General features: G+C 40.1%; 1 long non-coding RNA gene across 1 annotated transcript; it reads left to right on the top strand.

The window, feature by feature from the left end:
- Nucleotides 1–357: 357 nt before the first annotated feature.
- On the top strand, nucleotides 358–10,752 carry LOC308385082. Its single transcript, XR_013969457.1, has 3 exons — nucleotides 358–587; nucleotides 3,020–3,279; nucleotides 8,845–10,752. It is a non-coding gene; the product is annotated as an uncharacterized lncRNA (long non-coding RNA).
- Nucleotides 10,753–20,849: the final 10,097 nt, after the last annotated feature.

The following is a 20,849-nucleotide window of genomic DNA, read 5'->3' as shown; positions in this document are numbered from 1 at the left end:
TAAGAAACAGGAACCGGCATATAGGTGTCAATATGACTCAGCAGTTAAACTGAACAGGTGAATCCAGGTGCACGATCAAGCGTTCACTGACCTCCTCCCACAGGTTACATTCACGCCGTGTCCCGGTGACGGAAGTGCATCACAAGTGAGAAGTCAGCTGATGCACAAGTGGATAAGTTGCTAATTTGAAGTGGGACCGCTGCAACACCTCAGGAGCGTTGCCGGTGCAGAGTCAGTTAAGCTGCAGGTGCGGCTGAATGACTGCGCACCACACACACACACACACACACACACACACACACACACACACACACACACACACACACACACACACACACACACACACACACACTGTCAGGAGCCGAGTAGGCAGATTTCCCACCCAGGGTGCTTTCCAGGGATTTTCCAACGACAGAGTGAGGAGAGGGATCCCATTCACGTGGTGGAATTGAGTTCAAAGTCAGTCCGTTATTATTACATTTGTCGTAGTTTTATTCAAATAACTGATTTTCTTTAACATTTTTTTCTGCAGAAACTCACATTTAAAAACAACAGAAAGGAACTCCAGGCTCTTCTCCAACCTCCAGGTGAATATAAATGATTCCACCATCTTCACATCCCGATGACTCTGCAGGTGATTTAAACTGGATTGCAGTTTAAGAAAAACGTTAAAAAAAAAAAAACCCGTCTGTTTATCTTCTTCACCAACACCTAAACGAAAGATCCGCAGCAGCAGCAACGCGGTGACTCTTGGAAATACCCCCCCCCCCCCCCCCCCAAAGAAACCAACAAACAACAACAACAACAACAACAAAAAAACAATCTTTAGGGAAGCACAAATTTTCATCATTTACAGCCTTTTATGGTCCCAGAAATCTGTTAAAGCAGAACATTTTATACAGCATCGCTGCCAAGTTACCTCTAACAGAAACTTCAGTGTAATTTCCCTTCAGGGACAGAAAACCTATTCGAATGAAACTATCTCTTTTTGCCTCTTTAAACGATGCATCAGCCCATGCGCTGCCTACATAAACAGTAAATGAATACATATAGCCGATTAAAATATTTAATTAAAATAATTTTAAAAAAGTTAATTATTGTCCAGCTGTTTAAAATCATAAACCATGTGTGGATATCTTTAATTAACACCTAACATAGAAATCTAAACAATACACTTGAAATGAAAATATTAACATTTTAAAATAGAGTTATTTATCAAAAAAAATAAAAATAATTTTTTTTTTCCTCTCTGTCAGGTGACAGGTAAATGATTTTGTCACAGGCGTTACTACAGACAGAAATCCGACATACACACAGTGCAGCTAACAAGGAAGTGGAATATTACGATTATTCACACACACACACACACACACACACACACACACACACACACACACACACACACACACACACACACACACACACAGCAGATGGGGGAGAAAATGAATCACAATCACAAAACCACGCTGTTTAGGTGTGATAACCTCGAAGTGATGTTAACACGTCACGGCCTCCACACTATGATCTCCACTAGTGGATGCCCCTGGAAAAATAAAAAAAATCCCCCCCAAAAACCCAAAACTTCTCTTCATTTACCGGAAATCTCTTGGAGCAGGGGCAAAATAAAACGTAAAGCATGTTTATTTTAATTTTAATAAAAAAAACCCGGCAAACAAACACCCTGTTTGCTCTGCTCTTTGTGTGTTTTGCGGACACTGATGTGAGGACGGGAGCTGTGGCCTATTTTCACGATGTTGCATCAAAGAACATCTTCCTCATAATAGCGTGTCTGAGTGTGTACGCGCGTGTGTGTTAATTAGGCATCACACCTCGCTGCTAACGCATTAATTGAAAGCCAGCGATGCCTGTGACGTCATCCTCGCTTTCTCGCTAAAAGCCAATAAAAAAAAACCCCACACACAACAAAGACTTCATGAAAAAATATTGAAAACCTTTTTTTCTTTTTTTAATTTACAGTGTAACGTTAAAAAGAGATGCGATGTTATGCATTTGGATAATTATGTGACTATTCTGTTATTTCACAAAATGATCTAGAAATATAGGAATGAGTAATTATTAAAATGATGACAGCAAAACTCCATAAATAAATAAATCAGTGGAGGATGTCACACACAGGCTGTATCTTCTATTATTTTAAATAATAAAAAAGTGGAGTCTGATGTTAATGGTTCTAAATAATAATTAAATAAAAACCACACATTCAACAGTGCCTTTAGATTTTTTTTTTCCCTTATATTTTTTAAGCCTTTAACCTTCTTGTAAAGCTTTTGTTTGTTTGTTCTATAGCTGGTAGATTGTAGATATTTACATAAAACTGAAGTGATTTTTCACTTCTTTTAAACAAAAGTCACCAGGAAATATTTTAAGGCTGTGGAAGTTTGCATTAGTAATATTTTAGTAATGTTCAGCCACAGTTTTCGATTTTAACACCAGCTTGAAAATGCTTTCTTTCACAATAATGAATACCAATTTAAGGATTACAATAATTCCATGTAAGACTTTACACACCTTTGTGTTTACCTGCTGTAACACAAACAAATATGCTTATTTTTCTCTGGATTTCCCTTTAGGACCCTATGAAAGATATTTGTGTGTATGACTCACCTCAGGGGTATTTTTACATCCTGCTTCCGTCCCCCTCGTAAAGACTTTTACTGTTGTTGTCTTTAGCTCACTGGATGGCCGGCTGTAACGCTTTGTGTTGAATTCCTCAAAGAATACGCTCACATTTCAGTCATATAAAAAACACTTAATAGCTCGGAAAATGTGCTTTCCCAGCAGAATCCCCTGTGAATCTTTAGTCATGCTTTGTTTTTCATATCGTTTTACTGAGGTGTTTTTAACACCATGTGATCAATTAACACTCCAGATATATGACTATTATTATCATTATTTCCACCTCTGGAATGCGTGCGGTGCAGCAGGCGGAGGAAATTAGCTTTGTCTTGCTGAATTAGCTCTTTAATGCATTTTCCCCTGTCGCTGTTTGTCCTCACAGGTGTATCAGAGGTTGTGTGTGTGTGTGTCTGAGCGTTGCTGGAGGAGAGCGGTGTACGCAGGCCTGAGGGGTTGTCTGTTATCTTTGGTTATCTAGCTGTATGAGTGACGTACATTCTTCATAAAGCTAGATAACCGAAAGTAACAAGAATCCCATTACACGCCTGCACAGGAAAAAGGAAACAACAGAAATGAGACATAAAGAAGCAGCACGGGAGGACGGGAGGTGGACAAAAGATCCTGCTAAGCGATGACGTGAAGGTATGATGCTGTGTTACATAAGGGCTAACGAGAAGGGGGGGTGAGGGGGGTGTTGTGTCTCATGGAGGATCTGGAGGCAAAAAAGACAATAAGTGTTTGATTTGCACAAAATGCCTGAGATCTGCTTGTTGTCAATACAAACCATTGCAATAGTACAGTGGTGGGTGTAGCCTGTGCTGCTGCATTTGTTCTCGTGCTGGTTGGTGAGTGAGTGCGTGGATATTCTCGTTCTGTAGCTCCGACTGACATTCAGGAGTGAGTGCAACATTTAGGTTTCTCTTGTCCTTGCCAAATGTGAACTTGAATTCACAGTGAACTGTAAAATGACTCATTAGCCCCAAAATTGGCAAAACGATCTTACAGATTTACATCCATAACGAACTTTTCCTCTAGGAAAGTAAAAGATCTTAATTGGTGTTCCTCAATTTTAGGAAGTCCAAAGCGATTGAGATCAATTTAAATGTATTCAGAGTCTCTGCAAGAAATTGTTTTGCAAACTCTTTCCAAACAGCTGATGCTGACGCTTCAGGACAAGCCACTTTCCAGGGTTAGTTTCACCTTTTCAGATAGCTTCATTATCTCAAATCTTTTTGTGGCCAATCCCAAACTGCTAATTACGGGTCCGCAGTAATATAGCAGCATTTTTGTCTTCTTTTCTCCACTCGATCAGAAGTCAGATCCAGTCGAGTTTCTTGTGAAATCAAGTTTCTTTGCCAGGTGCTTTAAGGGTTTTTGGCTGTGAGAATAAACTCAGCAATTTAGCTCAATAATCTAGTTATTTAAAAAAATAAGCACATTTTAGACCATAAGTCTTTTTAAAAACCCTAAAACAAAAACAATTGTTCAGTTAGGGTAGCTGAGTTTGCTCAGCTGTACCAGATAATCTGCACAAATGTGGTGTTTCTGTCGCAGTGGACATAGTAGAGGTGTTTGATTCACACACCTGCCAGGCTGGGTTAGATCCCTGCAGCACCAGCTGCATGTGACACCCTGGGAGGAGAACATGTTGGTATCTCCCAATCACCCTCCCATAATGGCCTTTTTCATTTATTCAGCGTGTATTTTTTGAACATGAATACAGAAACTAATCTCCAGCCGAGAGATTCAGACTCATCAGTGTTTGGCTTCATTTCTCTTTTTTAATAGTTTGGATGATTCATTTCATAAAGGCTGATAATGTAATTGCAGCCCTTCTGGGGTTTTAGAGAGCTCGTCCTATAGAGGCAGCGGCTGTGGCGAGAGAGGTGAAACAAAACAAAGACCACCTTGAGAGGCAATTAGCGGCACTTTGCCATCATTTGGATCATTTCCACTCCAGTTGATGCCACTCTGCAGCTGATCTTCTGCTAAAGGAAAGAAATGGTCACAAACAAGGCAGCAGTGAGGGGCAGTGAGGAAAGATGATGTGTGTGTATGTGTGCGCATGCCTCATCCCACCTTTGGTGTAACTCTGTCGAAATACTTAATAGAAATCTTTAAAGCCACATGTACAGCATCTCCTCTCAAACCTCTTACGCTCCATCGCGACTTCATTAATGTAACAAAGCACAAAGCATGTTTATCTGGGCCTCGTCAGCAGTCATGAGGCTGCTGGGGAAGATCCTCTTTACTGAGCCGATCCTGAAATGTACGAGTTCGTTGGCATCTGCACACGGAAAACCGACTTTTATCCAGCTTTGGGTATCTGTGGCCTAATGAAGCAGCTTATATTGTCTATTTTTGGTTGACCGCACTGTACTTTCTCCACTTTCACCACCACGCTCCGTCTTACTTTTGTAACCCCCCCACCCAAAAACAGCACCCCTCCACTCCCCCCCCCCCCCCCCCCCCCTCATTTAATTTTATTCTTTGTGGTTTTTCCCAGCTTCGATTCTCAGATGGTTGGTTCTGATTTGTATGCATTTGCATAATGAATGTCATTTGCATGCTCAGGGGCAGACCATACCATGAGAACGGCTGTGTTGTTTGTGTGTGTGTGTGTGTGTTCATGCATGGGCACATGTGTGCTGTGTATATTAAGCACATGTAAATGACACGTTTTTTTTCTTTTCTTTAACGAGCAGACCAACACAGGGTGTTGTGTTTGGCGTCCACACTGTACAAACACTTTATTCTTCCTCTGTGATGTGAGTGTGCGTCTTTGTGCGTCCATGTGTGGCAGAATTGCTCCTCTATGTGCGGTGCGTGTAGGGCAGCTATCTGCCGATCATGCCTCTTTCTCCCTCCCTACCTCTCTTGGTAACCGTTCAGCAATGCACCGACTACAAGAGTGAAAATAAGAGACTCCCTCTTCAATCCCATAATCCTCCTCTTCTCCGACCCCTCCCGTGCCAGTTTGTCCTCCTCTTCCACACGGCAAGTCACAGTCCTGCCACCATCTTAGGTGTTAAGACTGGCACAAAATGGCAGCTGAGCGGTGAACAGCCAGCGCTGCACCTTCCCCCCACTTCATGTTGGTCCCGATCGTTTCCGCGCCATTGGTCGCCTCAAGACAGTGTTAATTACTGCCAGTGTGTTAATTGTAGAGATCGCCCCAAGAGACATGCAGGAAGGGATGAGATAGGAGGAAAGCGCGCTGCCCGTGGCTTTTGAGTGTCGACAAGATGGCATTTTTAGGGGCAGCTGCGGTTCCCGCGTCGCTTTTTCGCTGTGCCCGTCGTCACGCTGCAGACCGACCATTTTGCGGAAAACTCTTAGGATTGCTTTGCTTCGGCAACATTAAATTATACCAGCGCCTTTTTTTTTTGTGATTACAAAGAGTTATCATTTGCACCAGTGGTGGTATTTCTGCATGTGGAACATCCACGTGGTTTTTGTGCCGCGTGCACGTGCAGACAGCTTCATTTGATGATGTTAAGAAGAAGAAAAAAAAACAAAAAACACCTACATGCTCCCTCACACCCTCGAGGAGCCATAATTAGCAACACAGCATTCTTCATAAATCTCACACTTAACAGTTTTCACACATGTGCAGCACGTTTCCTATTTGGCTCGCAGACGAAAGCACGCTCCTTGTGGAAATTAAGACCTCAAACCCTTAAACGACACGTCACGTCGCAATTTGTCCGGATTTGATGAAAGGTCATGCTGTCTTTTCTGGCTTCACGAAGATGCATTATGATGCCAACCATTGGGTTTTGACAGGATCTGAGAAATATCTCAACCTTCAGACAAGCAGTTAACCCCTGTGGTGTGAAAGCCTGACAAAGAAATGGTGTTGCTGCACCGATTTTTTGAAGAAACATGCAAATTAACCTAAATAACGGACATAAATAACCCAAAATATCACCTCTGTTTTGTTCATTTGTTGCTCGCAAATGAAGCTCTCAGATTACGTTCATATTAGCTCCTCTGGCTTGTTATTTATTTTTAGCATTACGAGCATACAATCCATGAGCTGGTGTGTAGCCACATGAATTATCTGACAATTTAATTAACTTACACTGATTTCTAAAAAGGAAGGGAGCTCTAGCATTTGAGATTTTATTAAAAAACACACTTAATTACCTCGAATTTGCATCAAAATGTGGTGCTTTTCAGTAAGATTATGCAATGTTAGTCTTATGTTTTACTTTTTTGGGGGGTTTGCAAGTATGCTTTGATCACCAGTATTTGCGTCTAAAGAGGTCACATACTGAAGTGTGAACATGTGAACAATCCCTTAATTTGGAGTCAAGAGGAGTTCACAGGACAGTGTAAATTCATTCAAATTGTTTAACAGGAATTTAAATCATTGCCTCCCATGTGGTTTTTCTACCTGATCACTGAGCCCACAACTCTAAAGCTAAAGCTGGCAGGAAAGAATAAAGCTCCTATATGTTGAAAACTGTAGTGGGTGAGAAAAAAAATCAGAGGAGGGGGGAGTGAAGTCGGATTGGGTGTGGGGGGGCAGACAGACAGGGAGAGGGGAGCCTGCGACAGTGAGATCTCAATAGTGAGAGGCCTTCTTTGTGTTTCTATGTAAGGTTTATTTTGGGGGGCGCAGGGGGCACGAAGAAAGGAGGGGAAGAGAAGAGGGTGGGGATCCTATCCTGGGCTCTCAGACAAGCGACACATTGTCCTCCCCAATGTGTGGCGGCACTTGTGGCGTAACGCCATTATTTAGGCCAGTGGAGGGAACGGGGGTCTGGAGACCAGCTTAACCAAAACGCCAATTAGAGCCGGATCGTCCTGATTAATGGACGAGGGAGATTGGTAAACAATGCCGGCCATTGTTACCGTAACCCCCCTCCTACAAACCCATACCCTTTTGGTTTCTTTCACACAGCAAACCTTCCATCCCCATTGCCTCTGACACACACACACACACACATATATACTGCGCCTGCCATGCCAGCGCTCAAAGGGCCATTAGCATGCTGTTCTTGTTTGTTTGTTTGTTTCAGCCTCAATGTAAAGTTTGGCTTGATCATCACATAATACACAAGTATTAACCTTCCCGTGCATTTGTTTAGATGCCGCTATCCAATAAGATGAAGAAGGGTCACCAAAGTTAACGATTAAATGACTGCAGATGTGATTTTTTTTTAACATAAACTGAAAAAAAATTAAACATACAGATCAAATGTTACTAAAAACATCACCACTGCATCACTAAAAACGCATGTTGGCTATACACTAAGTGCTGGAAACGAGGCTGCTCTCTTCAAAAGCGGCGCTGGGCTCATATGTTAATCACACACAACGCGATGCTCGGCTCTGCATTTCAATACGTCCTACTTTATTGTTTTTTTTTAAGCATATGCACTGAATAATTAGCCACCACATACTCCAATCAGGGGCATGCCAATGTGGGGTTGCCATGACGACCTCATCAGTCCCCCCCCCCCACCCCCCATATACACACACACTCCACCACTACCCCCATCATTCTCCACCTTCTCAAGCCACCACCACTCCTCCTCCTCTCTGGCTACAAACAGGACAGAGAAAAATAAAGCGTGGGAAAAAAAACACTTTGTTGGGTGAAACAAAAATGGTGGGATGATGGAGGAAAGGAAAGGAAAGGAGATGTTGTGTTCATGATTGGAACAGCAGCTTGTGTTTAGCTTGATTGTTTTGCAGTTTGGGTGTTTTGGGGGTTGCAGGGAATTTTTCTTGTCTGTCAGGGGTTGATTGTGTGTGTGTGTGTTCCTTCTGCTATCATTGTACCATCTATGAGCAGCATGATTGGGAGCTTACAGTATAGCGTAGAAGGCAATACAGTAACGCTGAGCTCTGTGATAATTAATGTCAGGCTTAGCTCAGAGCCCTACAAATGCTCGAGTCTCTGCACATGATCTGATCCTGAAAATCTGCCTTCAGCTCCTCCAGATCAACAACATCTCCAGCATCACAAAATGTGTAGAAAAATGGATATATACCCTTGCAGGAAACCAAACTGTATATGCAGTAAACTAGAACACAGTTAAATCTGAGCAATTGGTGGTAAAAATATTCAGTTTCTCCTGTTATAACAACAGAAACTTATGAACACCTATATATATATATTTTTGTCTTTACGTATACTGATGTGTACATCATTACTGGGCTATTTCTAACGTCCTCTCCATCTCTTCTTTTAAGGCTTCAAATCTGCCTCGCGTTGGGAGACACCGACTAAAAGACTCTGAGTCAGTGATGACGCCCGTTTCACACAGGACTACAACATCATCAACCACCGTTGTTAACCGTTGTTAGAAAGCAAACACAGTAACAACTTCTGTCAGTGGACAACCTGACAGTGGACGGTTAAAACTGCCTGGACTTGTTAAAGGACGCAGAGGTCCCTGTGCGCCCGAGAACGTCGTTATCAGTCTGACGACAGAGAGAAACAAGAAGACAGATGACTCTGAATGAAGTAAACAAACAGACTCTTGAATACTGTGAAGCGGAAACTCAGATTGAAGGATGCTACAGTGGACTGTGTGTGTGTGTGTGTGTGTGTGTGTGTGTGTGTGTGTGTGTGTGTGTGTGTGTGTGTGTGTGTGTGTGTGTTTAGAGGGGCTCTGCGCATCTGTTCAGGAAACATCTGCGCTAGATTTTAATGTAGGTCACAGCTTAGATTATTCCCTCACACACACACACACACACACACACACAAACACACCAAAATAAATCCATCGCCTCATCACTGAGATTTATGTACATTTCTGGAAATTAGAGAAAAAGGAAAAATACAAACAAAAACCAGTAAATATGAAATAGTATAATTATTAGTAGTAATGCTAGCAATTTATCCCTCTTTAGATGAGGATTTTAATATTTGAATAGAATTGACATTTCTTTCTTCTCATTATTTTCTTATTTTCTTAACCTTAAAATAAATTTGTCTCATGTAAAACTTTGTTTCAATCAAACTGTCGACAATCAGTTTGGCTGGATTACTTGAAACAAGCTAAATTTGATATTTAAGTGCAATGACAAATGTTTTTAATTTTACCTGCGCTGCAAGCATCAAGTAAGTTCTTTGACATTTATGTCCATCAACATTACGTCTAATAAGTAAGTACGTAATGTTTATTTAAAAAGCGCAGATATGTGGGTACGAAGCGTTGAACACAAATTATAGTAAAATAAACAACAGTCACAACAACAGTGTGCAACGCATTTTTAACAGTATCATTTGGTGAGTGTATGTGAGTGTTTTTTATGCTTCTGTTTATGGCAGGGTTTCTCAAAAATGTTTAAAACACTAAATAATTTGGATTAAAGCTCTGGTTCACTGTACACTTCTTATGTGTTAGCATAAAAAAATAGGTTTTTTTAAATGTACAAAAAGGTACTGTGGGGTTGGCGCTACCTCAGTAATCTATTATTAATCTTTAAATTGCACTCTGATTGTGATGCACACTTTAAAAATCAAGGTAGTTATTATCACAGCAGGAGGTATTTTGTCCAATCAAAACGACTTAATGTTTACTTTTTATCTATGCAAAAGAAAGCGAGTAGGAGGCGTTAGATTTGCATTATTTGTGGAAGTGTTGTGCACACGAGTACTGATGCTATATTTGCACAATAGCACATAATGTACACGTTTAGTTTGAGTGAGATGAGCGCTATATGAGCACAGGTGCAATGTGTGTTGCCGGATGTTGCTGAAAAGCATTTTTTTGTTCTTTTTGTCAGTCGGGGTAGAAACAATTAGTGGGAGATGTGTGGCGTTCGGTAATTGCACTGTCAGTCTCAAGACACTGAAATCTGCGTTTGTTCCACATTTCATTTGAGTCAAATCAGCTTTTATGACAATCTGATACGACTGCTCGACTGCACTGGATTCTGTTTTGTTTTAATGTGGAGAATTTCAGTGAATTTGTGCAATATGCTGTGTGGATGCAGCAAAAAACTGTATTAGGAGTAATGTGGACAACTGTAACATTATGCACTATAAACTACTGTCTCAGGAGTTTTGGAAGCTTCTTTTGCACTTGATCTACTTTGTACTATGCAACTGTTTCTAAATATAATCAATAAAAGTATTCATGTTTACAGTGAGACAAAAATGTGGACTATATGTGGATTTTCTTTAGCTACGTTGCAATTAATGTGTGCTAGAATGTAGAGATGGACCGATCCGATATTACGTATCGGTCCGATACTGACCTAAATTACTGGATCGGATATCGGAGAGAAATAAAAAATGTAATCCGATCCATTAAATATCAAAAAAGCACCTCACAAAACTTGCGACATGGCACGTCGGAGCAGTATGCATCACGTGATAGAGCGGCTGTGGCGTGCGAGACCTGTCGGTGGTCTGGTTGAGTATTTCATCTCCGAGAAAGTTATCCCAGAGAGAAGTAAAGCAAGTGTGTAAGTTCATCTCTGAATGTTTGTAAAGCATTCCAGCGTTAAGCTTAACAACTGATATATGGAGCGACTGCCTCTTCTCTCTCCCTCCCTCTCCTGCTGCTACTTTAATCGTGAAACTGATTAATGATCAGCTGATCGGCTTTTCTGTCGTCTCTGACCGTCTCTCTTGCTTGTTTTTGACCCACTTCGTGCCAGAAAGAGGAAACCATCGGCTGAACAACAGCAGGACGTTTAAGCTTGATCAGCTGTTGTTAGAATTTATTTAATATTAGTTTCTACTCGAGGATCTTTTTCTACGTAGCTGACGGCTGGTAACTGTGCAGGGGCGGATCTAGCAAAGTTTAGCCAGGGGGGCCGATAGGGCATTAACAGGGAAAAGGTGGCACAAAGACATACTTTTCTTTCTTATTCTCATTTAAAATGTCTAGTTTTAAATAATTAATTATCTGAATCTTACACCCAGTTTTAATCTGATGGAAAATGTATAGAAGTCCATTACTGTATATAGTAACTATTAAGTCTAATATACCCTAGTAAGCTATAGTACTTTTTCCTTTGGGAAGGTACCATCTGTGCAGTCTGCAGTTCTGTTGAAGAAAGATGTTGAATCTATTTAATTATTCTTGAAAATTAACTGATTTCTGTTCATTTTGTTTCACACTGCATCAAATTAAAGTTGATTACGTCGATTAAGCATCACGAGGTGGAGGGTGGTTCCCTATTTTCTTTTTTTTTTGCTGGGAGTTTCAACCCTATTAGTTAGGTTGCTTAATATTTCTGCTAAGTACTCTTTAAAATACCAGAATAGGGAGGATGGAGTAGGTTTAAGTTTATTAGATTGATCAGTGTTGCTGAACTATGAAATATTTTGGGTGCAGTGTATTTTTTGCATACAGGTGTAACAGAATAGCTTTAGTGTTTATTTTTTTAACTTGAGTTTGAACTTATACAAAATGCAGCAAGATATTTAAAAAAACAGTTTTATTTATTAAAAAACACAGTATATCGGATTCATATTGGTATCGGCCGATATCCAAATTTATGATATCGGCAGAGGTGGGACCAAGTCATTGTTTTGCAAGTCTCAAGTAAGTCTCAAGTCTTTATCCTCAAGTCTCAAGTCAAGTCTCAAGTAATGTCAGGCAAGTCAGAGTCGAGTCTCAAGTCACTGGTGTAAAAGTCCGAGTCAAGTCACAAGTCTGAAATTTTGAATTTCAAGTCCTTTCGAGTCTTTAAAAAAAACGAAAAAAGCATGTTGCAGTTATGCTAAATGTAAATATTAGACCATGTAATTTTTAAATCTGTGTTTTTCTCAACACATGACAAAATAGTGAACTTAGAAAATATACACAAATTGTGAAATTGCACCTCTTTAAAATGCAGCTCAATTAAACCTAGCTCCAAGAATAATTTTCACCGACAGTTCTGAGATAAGCTGCATGTTATTCTTGGATGCGGTTGTAGGACCGGCTTTAAAATCGCATGACAAAAATATCATACATAAATAAATGATATTTTTTTAAAAGTTTACCAGTCTCACAAATCGTCGTCATAAATACACATTCGTTAACCGTTTATTAATAGGACCTTTGAGCTCAACGGTAATTAATTAGCAGTGGAAATAATTTCTGGTAGCATCACAGAAATGTAGCAGTGACAATAATATTGTATGCTGTAATCGTACTGGGCAATTAGTGATACAAAAAACCTGTTTTATCCTGTGAATAAAAGTATATGTTTTTGTCAATGTACCATAATAACAGAAGCGAAACGCAATATTGTGTCAGGACAATTCACTATTTATGCACAATAAATAAAGGAGCATAGCGCGACAATTTCTGTTCAGCGCCAGACTTGCTTGTAACCTATATCACTAATTATGTTGTGAAAATGACGTATTAACTACAACAGCAGACTGACCTTCGTGTAAATGCTTGGAGCAGACTAACCTGTGAGCTGGAGGGTTCTAGAACGTTATATTTGATCTTTGAATGGCTGCAATCCAGTCGCCTCTTTGTTACTTCGGAAACATGGCTTGAACAATTTCTCTTCAACGACGTAATCCGATAACAACCGATCTCTTTACCCGTCGGCTTCCCGTGGCTGTCATGCGACCGGCTATTGCAGTTAATAATACAACAGCTTCTTGACATTTTTGTGTTTCTTTTTATCGCTGTATAACTGATTTTAATTGAAAGCCTGCGTGCGCTAGTACCGCTTGCCACGAGTTCCCAGAATCCTTTGCGGTTCTACCCGTGAATGACGTCACATTTTCAATCTCTATATAATATGCATGTTAAATTTTATATTTGGGGTAAAATATCAAGTCTTTTCAAGTAAACCGGTTCAAGTCCAATTCAAGTCCCAGGTCATTGGTGTAAAAGTCCAAGTCAAGTCACAAGTCTTAGAACATTTTTTCAAGTCAAGTCTAAAGTCATAAAATTAATGACTCGAGTCTGACTCGAGTCCAAGTCATGTGACTCGAGTCCACACCTCTGGATATCGGTATCGGACATAAAAAAAAGTGGTATTGTGCCATCTCTACTAGAATGTGAATGGCAATCATAAAGCAATAATGATCAATATTAACAGTGTCTATAACTTATATAAACTCATGCAAACACTAATCTTTCAATCCCACAACATTTTAAATGGTGTTTTCTGAGATGATTTGATATCAGGGAGGACCTAATAAGACTCAACAGTATGACTGAGACTGGTCTCAAAAGTGTAAATTAAACGTAAATTTACAGTTTTTATTTATGCATCTTAAAATTTCAAAACTTCTAGATAATGATATAAAAAACCAAAATTATCTATCTTCATTTATTTCTTTATTAATTTTTAATTTGAAGATTCAAAGTGTCTCTGCTTTTTGAATTATTGGTGTTTAGAAATGATGCAACTGAATAAATACTACTATTATTGCTAAACTGTAGCAAGTTTGTGAATGCTTAAACTTACGGTAAAAAACTACATTTTCAAGAATTTGTCAATTGATCGCAAACATGTTAACACTGTGAACCAAAGATAACAAGCACTGAAAATAATTCACAATCTGAAACTGATTGCATCATTGCTCAGCTGTTTTTGTATAGTTGCCTTAAAGGGATTTACATTGTAAGGTAAAGACCCTACAATAACAGAGAGAACCCCATCGATCCAGTGACCCCCATGACCAAGGCCTTGGCAGGAGTGGGAAGGAAAATTCCCGGTTTACAGGAAGAAACCTCCAGTAGAAGAAGGCTCAGGGAGGGGCACCTATCTGTTAGGGTGGAGGGTAGGCAGACAGGAAAAAAGACACACTGCAGAAGAGAAACTAATGATTAAATGCGGAGTGGTGTATAAACACATAGCGAGTGAAAAAGGGGAGTGAAGAAGAAATGTCCAATGCATCGTATACACTTGAACATTTGGATTGAAGAAGCCTCAAACTGCTAACCTTCTGCTTAGATGACCAGCTTTACCCCCAGTAGTCCTGATAACCCTGATCTGTTTCCTATTTACTTTTTATATGAAACACAGCCAGATGAGCTTGTTTCTACCGCTACCTGTCCTTCAGTTCTGTCCTTCAGCTCCAAAGCTCATGGCTGCCTGCAGTTTTTCCAACGACAGTCAAAAAGACAACCTGTTTTTTCCCTCTATTACCCAGGTGTTCTCAGCAGATCCCCAAGTCAAAGATTAATTAGTCTCTTTGATTATTGTGTGGAAATGAGGAAGCTGCTTTTTTTTTTTAAGCATTCATACATTTAACATTTTGTTTCTTTTGCACAAATTTAATCAGAAAAATGTTACACCAGAAGTTTGATATGTTTTATAATGAGTCCATGCTCTATAGATCTGTTAAACCAACTTTTAGAGGAAATTTTTGTTTTTAAATTGAAGACTTTAAATATTAAAAATCGTGGCTATTAGTAGTTCAGTATATAATAAAATATTGTGTAAAATGTTGGAATTTAAACTGGCTCTAGTGGCACTTACTGGCTAATAATAAAGACAGCATAAATATGACACTGTACAGTATACTCAAAAAATATAAATGCATTGGTAAAACACAAACAGCCCTCTTAAAAATGACTGGAGATTCAGAAATGTCTGGAAAACTCCTGAACACATCCACTGATCAATGTTTACATGCAATGCACAATTGCCGATAATCGGAGTCACATCTGGATGATGTGTTGTGTCTGGGACAGGATGGCACAGCTGCTTTAAAATACATGCAGGCCAGTGGATCCAGCTGCTTCTGTGATGGATGCAACATCTAAAAAAAACATCTGGTTTGACAACCTCCTTACACAAACACTTTAGGGTTAAAGGTCACAATAAGAAAAGAGGTTCCAGAGTGTTGGATTTGGGTGTTAAAAACACGACAAATATAAAAATATCTACAGTATTAAAGTGGCCTTCAGCTCTCATACAGGGCGGCATGAGTGATGGAGATCAGTCATCTGTGTGTTTTTTATAATTGTTTTGCTTGTGGTCTTAATTAGGCATGTAAACTTCTTATCAGTGAAAAAAAAAGACACATTTCTAATTTTAACCCTGTAACACCAAGTGAAATGTATTTGATACACGAGGTTTTTGCCAGTTTTTGAGACAGCTACGTCATTTTATGTTTGTTTTTTTTCCTGAATAACTTACACAAAAATGCCAGGTGTAGCAAAAAAATGGTCAGAAAGTTCAAGAAACACTCCAGTTTTTGGCAATTGTATCATGGTTCAGACTTTACACATTGTTAAAAGATTAATAAAAATGATGATTGTTTCTTTTTTCCTTCTTTTCCTTTTTTTTAAGCTGAGTGTTTGAACTTAAAACAGACAACTATCATCCAGCGAGGGTTTCTTTGTGTCAGCTGGCTGGGATTTCTGCTTCAGGCTAAAAAACAAAGAGGGCGTTTCACAGGCTACCTGACTCTTCTTCCACACAAAATGATCCCTGTGAGCGCGCCACCTACTCTAATCAGAAACAATATCAGATGATGATAAAATGGTGACTAAAAATAAAGATCATAAAAAATATAAGGCAATGCTGTTGTAAATAAGAGATTATTGCTGCAGTTAATATGTTTATTTTAATGCTGAGCGCTCTCTCTGTGCCTCGCTGCACATTAGAGCTCTGAAACATTAATGATGACCAGACTTTAACAAACCATCAGGAAGCATTAAAAACAAAGCTGTATCTAAAACACCTGTTATATTACTTCCGAATTTGAGAAATGACTTTTGGTAACAGATGCTGATGAACTAATGTGTCTACATGGTGCATTTTGACATTTTAGGTTTAATAACAATACGTGTGATTTGTTCTAAATAAAACTAAAAGTCCAAAGTGGTTACTTCATAATGCTATTGATTAAATTTCACATGCAACCCCACATACTGTACGTGTAAGTGAAAATCACAATCAGCAGAAGTACTAGACTGCCTTACAAATGATTCCAGCACATGTGCTTCACTGACTGACCTCTCACCTGCCTTTAGCAAGCTACAATCCAATACCTTAATTAATAGGCTCTAAAAGCTGAGCAGTCATCACGAGAGCCAAATGTCAGCTCAATTATAACTCAAATATACTGGATAACTTGGTCTTAAAGAGACAAAAAAGTCTACCATACATGGAAAAATAACAAATGCAGGGGACATCAGCCACACAGAATAATTTATAATGTCAGAAAGAAATGAAAAGTGTTTTTAAGACCATTTGCATCATTTGTCATTTCTGGAAACGATCTAGTTTCGCTTGTTCTGCAAACACGAAAATTAACATAATTTTGCGTTGTAGGAGATGGATGGTCACCCAACTCAGTGTACCCGCACATTAAATGTGAGCAATGTTGCAGCAAACTACACGGCGAAACCACTGATCGTAAAGCATCAGTCCAGCCTCCTCGTGTGAAAATTACAGTACTTGAATTCAGCTGTAAGCCCAATTACAGAGTGTGCTGTCTTTTACAGGAGCCTAATTACAGAGCGATCAAGATCAAGGCCGTTTCTAGTCTGATGTAGGTCACTTTCAACACGATTAAAATATTATTAACATTTCTCAGTTCGTGCATTTGTCTAAATTCGATGTCTTTTCGGGGAATTTAGCTGCTAAAAGTGCCAACTTAAATGTATTTGAACATGCCACCGCTACTGTAAGCCTAGGCGCCACAATTGCTGTGGTAAACGTGAGAATTAATAGTGCGCACACTCACTTTAAAGAAAAAGATAAATCCTGAATGAATGTGCCATATGACAGGTAGGCCCTCTGCTGCAGTCAGCGCTGCAGCTCGGCCTCCAGACAGCAGGAAAGTTACGGGAACCGTCTGATTACGATGGAATCAATAACAAAACAAAAGACCATGTCTGGGAGGAAAATCGTGGGAAGTGCCGCCGAGGGCCTGATTAGCATTCTGTATTGCGAGTCCCCATAGGCCGTCTCCTAGAGCCCCCAGACCCACAAGTGAAGAATGGCTGCGCGGGAGGGGAGGGGGCGCTGAGAAGAGGCTGCAGAGGGCCAGACGGGGGATGTGGAAAGTCAAGGAAGACAGCTTCACAAAGGAAGGCATGGTGCTGAGGAGGGGGAGACAAGGGGAGGTGTCGGGGGGGCTCGAGGCTGCCACCGTGAAATCAGGCAGCGCGAGGGAACTGGGTTCAAGTTCAACAGCAAATCCCCATCTGCGTGCTGAGGTGATGAAGACGAAGCGTAGAAGAAGACTTTAATGAAGAATCCTGATTGACTCAAACTGTGACTTCATCCCATCTGAGTGCGCCTGGTGTTCAAATGAAACTAAACAGAGAGGAACCTTCTCCTTCACCAGAACTCCATTTACCACTGACGAGTACGTGTCAAAGAAGGACATCACTAGTTGAAGCCAATACCAAAGCAAAGAAGAAAATATAAACATGCGAAGATTAAACATTTACACAAGTGTTTGGTTCACAAGTACATCGAAATACTCTGAATCTCAGCATCAAGCTGGCATCAAATATTTCTATTTGTTTAAATCACTGTGCAGCTGGGAGTAATAACCTTTAAAGAGTGGATTAGATGGCAAGCAGCTGATGACAAAACACTGTAAATTTCCTGCAGATCAGAACTGACAATGCCAAAAACCTTCTCACAGATTTCTAAGATTCCCGATCACTCACTGATCAACGCACAAACCACACAACAGCAACGCACATATCCTACAGATTACTTGTTTTTTTCTTGGATTGTGAAATGAAAATAAAGTTTCTCAGACTAAAATCCTCCAGGATTATATAAAATACAGGCAAAAATACAGGCCAGTTCCACCCCTCGGCCTCCTAGTAGATCCACCTATGGTATCAATTTCAAAATTCCACGTTACCTCATTCTCAGGTTATCACATTTATAAGATTTTCAGAAAACCTGACCTCTGACGTTGGCCTTGAGGTTGAGTTCACTAATATTTGAACTCCGAGATCTTTAATAGATCCACCTATGGTATCAATTTCAAAATGCTACATGCTCTAGTTCTGAAATGATCGCATTTACAAACTTGGATGTCCAAGCTACACACCCGCCCCTCGTGAATATCCCAACAATACCCCTCAGATATAAAAGACTGATGGGGTACAATACACTGTTTGCACTCTTCTGTGCTTATTCTAACTACCAACTGAATCACCAGGTTTAGACAAAGTTCTTCACTTCAGAGAGGCAACATCTTTAACATAATAAATCGAATGATTTGGAAGAACACCATATAAAAGCGTTGTCATGGGATATTAAAAGAAATTGATTTTTTAATATACTGGTTCTACTAGTTACTGGTGGGGGATATACCATTTTTGAGCTGATTTTATGCTAAATGTCAGCCAACAGATCTACCAATGAATGGGACTGACTGTCCTTCCTTTATTTTTTTTCATGTGGAATTTGTAAGTACCTTTAGTTATATTAACATGTTAAATATATGTTAGGTAAAGGTTTAAATCACCATGATGGACAGATTTCTCCACACCACTAGGTATTCACCTGCAGAAATACGCAGATATAAATGGAAGCTGTTTATAAAGATTATGCAAAACAAACTCTGAATATATCAACGTCCTCACCCTGCTTGAGGTCAGAAATTAAGTGTGACATCAAGAGGTCTGACCTCAGGGCACAAGGACAATGGTCACTTCCTCCTTACTTCATCACCTTTCTACACACGTTTAAGTGTTTGCATTCATGCATGTGTGTGCGTGTTTGTGAGTCATGGGAGAGTGTGACGGGAGGAGGCTGCACTGCATGACCCTTGTTGATGGCCTTTTAAATCCACAAGTTGTTTGACCTTTGATCCCTGTGATTGTTGTTCTGCTTCCTTGCAGGTCTTTTGGGATTTCCCATAAAGACACCTGTGAAATCCTGCTGGTTGGTTTTTATGCTGACTCACACGCTTGATTTAGTATTATTAATTCTTGCTGAAATGGACAGTGAGCAGGGGATGAAACAGTCAAGTTAGTGTAGCAGCATTACAAGCAGTGATCCACTCCTATTAACTGCTCAAACATTAAAAATCTACATTTTTATAAAGGCTTAAAAAACCTTTTTTAAATCATTGAGCTGTTAAAGTTAAAAGTTATAGGCGTTTCCTGTGAAACTAATAATGAAAAAGGTTCAAAATAAACAGCAGTTGCCTGTGCTTGGTCAAAAAGTTCAAACTTCTCTTTAAAGACTAACGGGGAAATTATGGTTCAGCCGAGGCAGCACATGAGCGGCCCCTTGGCAGCTTTGAGTGCTCGTGTACCTGCAGAGAGTCAAAAATATGAGGCGAAACCTCTCTGTGGGCCACTCATGCTTGTGCTGCTCTTGGTCCAACCAGCAAAGTTATAACACAAAGAGCTGACGTGAAACCAAGTGTTAAAAATGATGAACAATGTCCACTACAGCCAGTCTGTGCTTTTAATACTGCATTTTTTTCAATCTCTGATCTTTTTTCACATTTTTCCTATTTCCGATGAACTTCACTGTCGATCCCATCCCTATTCTGGCTCATTAGTCAACCAATCAGCATTCTACCAACACGCTGTATCATCTATCTCAAATGGTAGCATGTTTGCAATGGTTGAAAACCCCTCTTCATAGGCTCTCTGTAGAAAAATATCTTGGTAAATGGACGCAACCATGGTACCATATATGGTAATGAAACAAAAATCAAGTAAATTGAAATGTATCACATCTTGATGGGAGTGCGTTTTGATGAAATAATAGACAGATATCAGGTTGACACATCCTGTCCATGGCTGGGGTGGGGGTCAGGGGGGTCAGTGCTGGATAAAGAGGTTGTTGACCTGCTGGTCTCCTGGAGTTTAACCTCTTGCCCCCCTTTGTGATGAAAGCTCAGAGGCTGGGACTCAGTTAGGAGGGGTCAAAGGGGAAGTCTTCCCCGGACGGTGGGCAGGAGGATGAAGCGTGTCGTCGGTCCTCAGCGGACGGTGGCAGTCGACTTAAAACACGTGCGTGCTCAGGCTCACCAGAATCTAACGGTTAATTTCTAAATGTATGCAAATATGTTCAGGCTGGTGCAGAAACAATAAACACACATGTTAGAAAGAATGTCCTGACTTTAGTTTCTGTTGCCACGTTTTGCTAGAGATCATGCATGGGAATGCTCGGCTCAGTCTTTCCCCACAAATGAAAGCTGTCTGAATTTTATTTTCCACCCAGAAGTCCTTCACTTGCTAGTTTTCCATTAAAAAAAAAAAACCCATGTCTAGTGAACACTGGTGAACACTTTGTGAATTATCCTTCAGACCATTGACAGGGGGGCGGCGAGCTCG

Source organism: Rhamphochromis sp. 'chilingali', assembly GCF_963969265.1.
Source record: "Rhamphochromis sp. 'chilingali' genome assembly, chromosome: 17".
NCBI lineage: Eukaryota > Metazoa > Chordata > Actinopteri > Cichliformes > Cichlidae > Rhamphochromis > Rhamphochromis sp. 'chilingali'.
Note: the sequence above shows the minus strand (reverse complement) of the source record. Positions and strands in the feature narration are given on the sequence as shown.